This window comes from Octopus bimaculoides, chromosome 1, assembly GCF_001194135.2.
Source record: "Octopus bimaculoides isolate UCB-OBI-ISO-001 chromosome 1, ASM119413v2, whole genome shotgun sequence".
Lineage (NCBI taxonomy): Eukaryota > Metazoa > Mollusca > Cephalopoda > Octopoda > Octopodidae > Octopus > Octopus bimaculoides.
Window position 1 is genome coordinate 51,851,356 of NC_068981.1, and position 7,318 is coordinate 51,858,673.

Consider the following 7,318-nt stretch of genomic DNA (forward strand, 5'->3'; position numbering starts at 1 on the left):
TTCGACACTAATTAACTCGCCTCCTACTGCAGTTCTCCTTCAGTATACCCTGTCTACATTTTACATCGTGATCTCCTTCGTTTTGCTATTGACATACTTCATTTCATCATTCTTCTATTCAATAATTCCTGCTGTTGGGTTTCCTTCATTTCCATATTTTTCATTTAGTTATTTTCCCGTACTCATTTTTATGTTTCTTCTATATTTAATGATTCTAAAGTTTCATCATTACGTAGGTGTATTCCAGCACCACTTTTTCAGCTTTATCATAGCATAGCCATTTCACGATCGGAATATTACCCCATGTCATTTTAAATATTCTTACAGCTTACAATAATGAATTCAGGGAATACTTTTCTGACAGAAAATTTTATGTCATCCATAGCTAGGTAGATTATTCACTTTCTCCCTTTCTTCTTCACTGAGTATCCCTCTTTAGCTTAGTTAGAATCGACGAAGAGAGCAGAGCGATTACAAAAAAGATATAAAGATTTAGCTTCCCTAGTATGTATGTTAATCTTTGACTTGCAGTTGTTAACTTTTCTCTGCAATGTCGTATTGCCTTTTCTAAAAGGAAACTAATTATTTTCGAACTCTTGAAAGTTCTAGGAACCGCTTTTCCACGGATATGATATTAGGCCATATGCTTTTCTGCAATCGATTAACGCATGAATAAAATAATTTTGTAGTGTTTGAAGCATTTAAGCAAACTTAGGTTGCAGACAAAAAGCTTTACTTTTTATCTTCTGCAATATTTCAGACATTTTCATTTTCTTTTCGGCCATTAATAAGTCTTTCGTCCCTCCTAATTCGGTAGCCTTTCTATTCATCAAGTATTAGATATTTCTAATGTAAATGTTACCATACCTCTTCCGAAACTATCTCTGTCGGGTGTTCCTACATAAATAGTAGATATGTAATTAATTGGTAATTTAAGATAGCATTTCCTTTACCAATTTGTCCTTCGTTATCATCCAAGTTCTTTCCTTTTGTTAACCGTAGTGGTGTACCTCACTTCGATGGCTATTCATTTAGTTCTGTCACTATGGTTTCACGTAGACTCGTAAACACTTTCAAGCAGAAACCATGAACAAGACCTGATTCAGCAGATTCCTACCTCCCCACCGTTTTTAAGTGCTTTCCAATATTTGAGCTCATGATAGTAATATCATTCTTCACCTCAACATTTTCAGCGATCTTGTTGTTGTAGCTGTTGATGTTGTTGTTACGGGTGGTAGTAGTAGTAGTGGTAGTAGTAGTAGTAGTAGTAGTAGTAGTAGTAGTAGTAGTAGTAGTAGTAGTAGTAGTAGATTTTGTTGTTTGCGTTATAGTAATAGCAAAGATCCAGTGCCAAATATAGTCGCTTTCCTGTCTTTAACATTAGTTAATTCACCCGCATTACAAAGGCATTAGTGTATGCGTATATATATGTATATGGAGGGGAAGAGGATGCATGTTAGCATGTGTATGTAAGTATTTGTGTGTCTGTGAGAGAGGGGGGAAAGAGACAAAGTATGTGATCATGTATAAAAATACTCCATAAAATTCTTCATGAAGAACAAACCTCGCCAGAAACATGAACTCAAGTTTACTCTACAGAGAAACAGAATATTTACTATACCGTTGCAAACTCCTCGATCTGTGATAAACATTGTCTGAAACACTGCAGAAGGTAAAAAGAAAAAAGAAAAAAAGCTGTTTGTCTGTAACGTAAGTTTGCTTAAATGCTTCAAACACTGCAAAATTATTTTAAACCACGACAAATCGTATTGATGTTAATGTATTTTGCTGCGTGTATGTTGATGGGTGTACATGTGTGCATTGTTGCTTATCTCCGACGGTCTGTGCGCGCGCGTGTGTGTGAGTGTGCTCGCGCGTGCGTTGTGTGTTTATGTGTGTGTGTGTGCGTGTGCGTTAGTATGTGTAGATGTGTGTCTCTTAGTGTTTTTGTATGGAAAACAAATGTCCCTGTGAACCATATTCTCATGAGATACGAGATAAGAGATATGGAGAGTGGAAATTCTTGCTATTTTATTCTTTTTTTCTTTTTTCATTGACACTCTCTCACTCTCCATCTCACCAAATATCTATCTGTATCTACTTATCACTATACACACAAACACATATATGCATACACATACGTACACACGCATACACATATATACAAGTATATATATGTAAATATATATATATATATATATATATATATATATATATATATATATATATATATATATCATACATATATATACATATATAAATGTATACCTGCGTGTGTATGTGTATGTTTGTCTGTTTATCTGGCTAACTAGCTACATATATTCTTTCTCGGTTTTATTTTCTTATTTGTCCTTATCTATTAGCATTTCAACACTCTCTCTCTGTCTCTCTTTCTCTATTTCTTTCTTTCTCTCTTGTTCTCTCAATCGCTTGCTCAATTGCTCACTCTCTCTTTCGCTCTCGCTCTCTCTCTCCTCTCTACCTGCCTTTCTCTTTGTTTCCATTTCTCCCTCTATCATTCTTACACAGACGTTTCTACACACCTTTCTCTCGTGCCTCATTATGTCCCTATTTTTCTACCTTAAACTCTCTCTCTTTCTCTCTTTCACTCTCTCTCTCTCTCTCTCTCTCTCTCTCTCTCTCTCTCTCTCTCTCTCTCTCTCTCTCTCTCTCTCTCTCTCTCTCTCTCTCTCTCTCTCTCTCTCTCTTGCTTTCTCCTTCCCTACCTATCTATCCGTATTTTTGTTTTCATTTCTTTCTCGTGTTTTCTTTCCATTTCACATTCTCTCTTTCTTTCTTTCTTCTTTCTTTCTCACTCTGTATCTTTCCTTCTCTTTCTTACTCTCTCTCTCTCCTTATACCTATCTATTTATCTCTTTGACTTTTAATAAATGAGAATTTCTCGTGACCAAGCGGTATTACCAAAAAAGCAATTTTCTTTATACTGCAAGTTTGTCCATTCCTCGCTTGATACATAACTACCTTCAAAATGCTTGGGTTGGCAGGTCGAGAGAAAAAATAAGTAAAACACACAGAAACTAAATCATTAAAAGTAGGAAAAAAAACAAGTCACCGCCACAGAATAAATAAAAACTATAAATAAATATAAAAAAGAAAATATCAAACGAAAACAGAGAAAAGCAAGGGACTCTATATTGTGAAAGTAATTTAGCGTGCAAAATAGAAACGCATTTTGGCAATAGCCGTCCCAAAACTCTGCTTTATGTCTGTTTATCATCAGTGATGTATTGGAAAGCATTATGTCCGTTACGGCCTAGTTTTAACAATAAACTCCATCACTAATACAACCACCATCACCATCATCAATATTATCGTGATGTTGGGCATCATTATCTCACAACACTACCAATGGTAGAGCATGATGCAAAATATTTTTTATTTATTAATTTTACTTTTCTTTATACCATCATAAATTTATTCATAATACATGTTTATTTATCTCATCTGTCTTCTTTCCTTCAATTCTAGTTTTCTTTATATATCTTTGTGTATTAAAATATTTTCTCAATTTCGTGTTTTTGCTTATTTATTATACTTTTCAGTTATTATAACCCAGCACTCACCTATAGACATTTATGTTTCTGTGTGTGTGTGTGTGTGTGTGTGTGTGTGTGTGTGTGTGTGTGTGTGTGTGTGTGTGTGTGTGTGTGTGTGTGTGTGTGTGTGTGTGTGTGTGTGTGTGTGTGCGTGCAAAAAATATAAGCATACGCATGCAGATATGAAGCTGAACATTTGAGAAAATCATATCTAAATTTAGCATATCCATTAGTACTGAGCTTTTTGGAGACATTGAATAAATGAAACAAACCCATTAATGCCAAACCACTCAAAGACATTCCTAAACTCAGTAAAATCCATTACCACTCAAACATTCATCGAGACCCATCTTGTCCTTTGAAATAATTGAATGAAACCGTTCTTTAAATAGAATATCGCTGAAAGTTATTCCTCCCAAATCAATTTATTTAGCACTAAACGAGCCAACAAAGGAGCCTCTACGTGGTCAACTGAACTTCGAGAAATAGCAGCCAAATGACATTCAAACCTCGTTTCGGTGTCTTAGAATAGAACAAAAACATAATAGAAATTATGACTTTGATGCATACTGTCTAAATACAAAGGAGATGATCATGGTTTGAATCATTTTGATCATAGGCTATTCAATCAGGGTTAATCTGAACCTGAACGACTACTTACCAGTACAAAACACTTACAGAGTCCTTCCTCTATGGACATATCTGCACAGATGCCCACTCCACAGATAGACACATTTACCCTCGTTATCTAATTAAAATGACTCGCTTGTCAGTAAAGATTCGGGTAGAACTCGTGACACATAATATGCAAGATCCAATTAGTCAGTGCCTCCATTTAACTGTTATTCCGGCAGCGGTCAGAGGAAATACACAACATTCAAATGTTTTATCAATAATCTATTCAGGTTGCAATAATAATCCGACCAACTTCTACTGCGTGCTTTTAGATACTTACACTATACATGTTTAAACCAGTAAACTCCGGTTAATTAATTAGTGACGCTATCCATACAAAAAAATAATAGGTAAGTTATTGTTATTAATTCTAAAGATGTAGTTAGTTTCATATAAGTACTGTGGAATATATATATATGCGGTGAAGAAAAGACAACGTTAATACAATGACCAATATCTATACTTTTAATCATTTCGGCAAATCCGGTAGGCAACTGGAAATGCTTCGGTTTAATTAAATTCCTTATCAAAGTATACATTTTAACATATTTGCCTCAGTAATTACGAGAGAATCACAGAATGAATGTACAGTATCATACATGAGTAAGTGTGAAAAATTTAATTAAAAAGCATCACTGAGATCAATTACTCAAAGGCGCAGTACTTATGAATTACAACAGTTATGTCGGTACGGAGATGCTTATATTCAACTGAGGAGGTATTAAACGATACTAGCTGATATGATTACATTGAACAAACGTTTCTTTCCTCCAACAGAAGTATTTCTAATCAAGTATTTAATGTTTACTGCGTCAAATAAAATGACACAGTGGATGGCGACGCTGAATAGTTATACAAAACTACTTTGTTTTTCTGAATATGTTTTTCTAGTTTACTCGTCCACGATGTTGCGGTTCTATTTTGAAATTTAATTTTCCCATTACCATTTCGTTTAGTGTGGTAAAATCTATGCTTTGCTAAGAAGCTCTTGTAAGAGAGGGAGATATCCTGCCGAAATAATTAAATTAGTATTAAACATTTTGAGGACGTTTCTTTTCCTCACAGCATGATTATTTCTAATTCGTTGTGTAATTCCCACTGCATGATGTATACTAATACTGAACAACTTACATTTTAATATGTTTAGTCCAAGAAAAAGATTCTGCACCTATAAGCTTCGTACGCCTTTCCAAGGTGTTGAAATTAATGTGGCTGGTGTTTAGTTTTAACATCTGTATGCTCACGACAGTAAGAAGAAGTATAATGGGGAAAAGTTTCAAAAGGTTTGATGTGCTTGGTAAGGAATTTGCATAGTTGTCGGTTCAAAGCCTTGATGGACACAATATGGGGAACAAGGACGAGTTTGCCAATGTTCTCATAAAGGATTTGCGATATACAGGTAGCTAGATCTATGGTGCAGAAGTCATTGTAGTTCGGTAGAAAAAAAGGGGAAGAGCATTGTGTCTAATGGCAAGGAATTGAAATATATTGGTGACTCGTTTCCGGTAAGTCGGGTCGTTTCCTTTTCGATACAGTCCAATAAGTTCGCGTATGCAGTAGCAGTACCATATCAGGTGAAGACATAATAATGTATATGGTATTGTCCGTCTCATTTGAGGTTTGTAGAACGTCAACAACTGTTAGGAGTTGTTAGGAGCTGAAATATTTAGAAATAGTAGATTAATCATTGAAATGCATTATTGGCTGATATGAATGTGTATCGCCGGGAGCGATCATTATAGCAAATATAAAATAAGGTATATTGAAGAGAGATTAGTCTCATAAAGAGTGGTTTTTGAGTGTTTTAATTGAGTGTTTTACAGATATTTCAAGATGCTGGACACAAGATAAAATTTAGCATATGAAATAATTCTAAAGTACATTTGTCTTAGAAGTAAAATCTCAATATAACTCCAATAACTGTATTAGAAGTAAAATTTCATTATAACTCCAATAACTGATACATGTGTGTACACGTGAGTTCATGTATATGTTTGTGGAATTAAAATTTCAGTACAATAGCCGTATATTAGAAAACCTAACAGAGATTTTATATATAACAAGAGATTCTAAACTTTTCGCCGAGGATGTCTAAAGAGATGTAGATAAATTTTTCACTTTTCTCATGTACTAAAATCTTGAACTCTCATCATGCTTAGAGGAAGGAAATGATGTCTTCGTCAACAAAGTATATGAAGCACATAAACACAATCTACTTTTATGTTTCATATGTGTGTGTGTGTATGTACATACATATATATTTTCATAAATACAAGCATCTATGTATATGTGTATGTGTTTATGTATGTATGTATGTATGTATGTATGTATGTGTGTGTGTATGTATACATGCATGAATACACATAGGCACACACATCATCATCATCATCATCATCATCATCAGCTGTTACTCCTGTTCGAGAATTTCTGTAGGAAGAAATGCCAATGGCACTGATTTGGTTAAGATGGATCAGAACTTACACAGGTGGGATTCACACATCATTCTCAGCACCACATTTTGCATGAGACAGGCAATATCACGTGATGAAATTTGAAAGGAGTGTCACTAATGCAGTTGCCGTCTCGAGTGACGCCATCGTCGTAGCCAGGCCGTTTAGCGTTACTCTCCTTCGCCAATTTGAACGTTACTTAAGTCAACCATTTTTCTTACCTGCATCCGCTTCTTTCATCCTTTGGGTCTTGGAGTGGTTGCCTGTGTTAAGTCTAGATTCTCTTTGTCCTTACAACCATCATCAGTGGAACCGGACTCACAATGGAATTGCTCCCACGGTCACTGGACTCGACAAACCCTCTACGTAGAGAAGAAACCAGCAACAATATTATGCATACATACGAGGGGGTGCTGAAAAATTCTTGGTTTTAGTTAAAAGAAAAAACAGGAAGAAAAGTAAAAAAATTAGCAGAGGAGTGGTATTAGAAAAATATTATATATATATATATATATATATATATATATATATGTTCCATTGTTTAGTACAAGTCAATTGACCTTGTTTAAATCCCTACTTCCTCTCACTTCCTTATATTTTCTTTTTTTACCTTCTTCTAATACTTATTTCTCTCTC

The 7,318-nt window shown here is 34.8% G+C and overlaps 1 long non-coding RNA gene across 1 annotated transcript in view; it reads left to right on the forward strand.

Annotated features, from left to right (window-relative positions):
- The first annotated feature begins 1,562 nt into the window (after positions 1-1,562).
- The window catches only part of LOC128249833 (uncharacterized), a 38,540-nt gene continuing 32,784 nt past the window's right edge, over positions 1,563-7,318 (forward strand). Inside the window, exon 1 of the long non-coding RNA XR_008265959.1 lies at positions 1,563-1,710. This is a non-coding gene — a long non-coding RNA (uncharacterized LOC128249833). The remainder of the gene's footprint in view (positions 1,711-7,318) is intronic.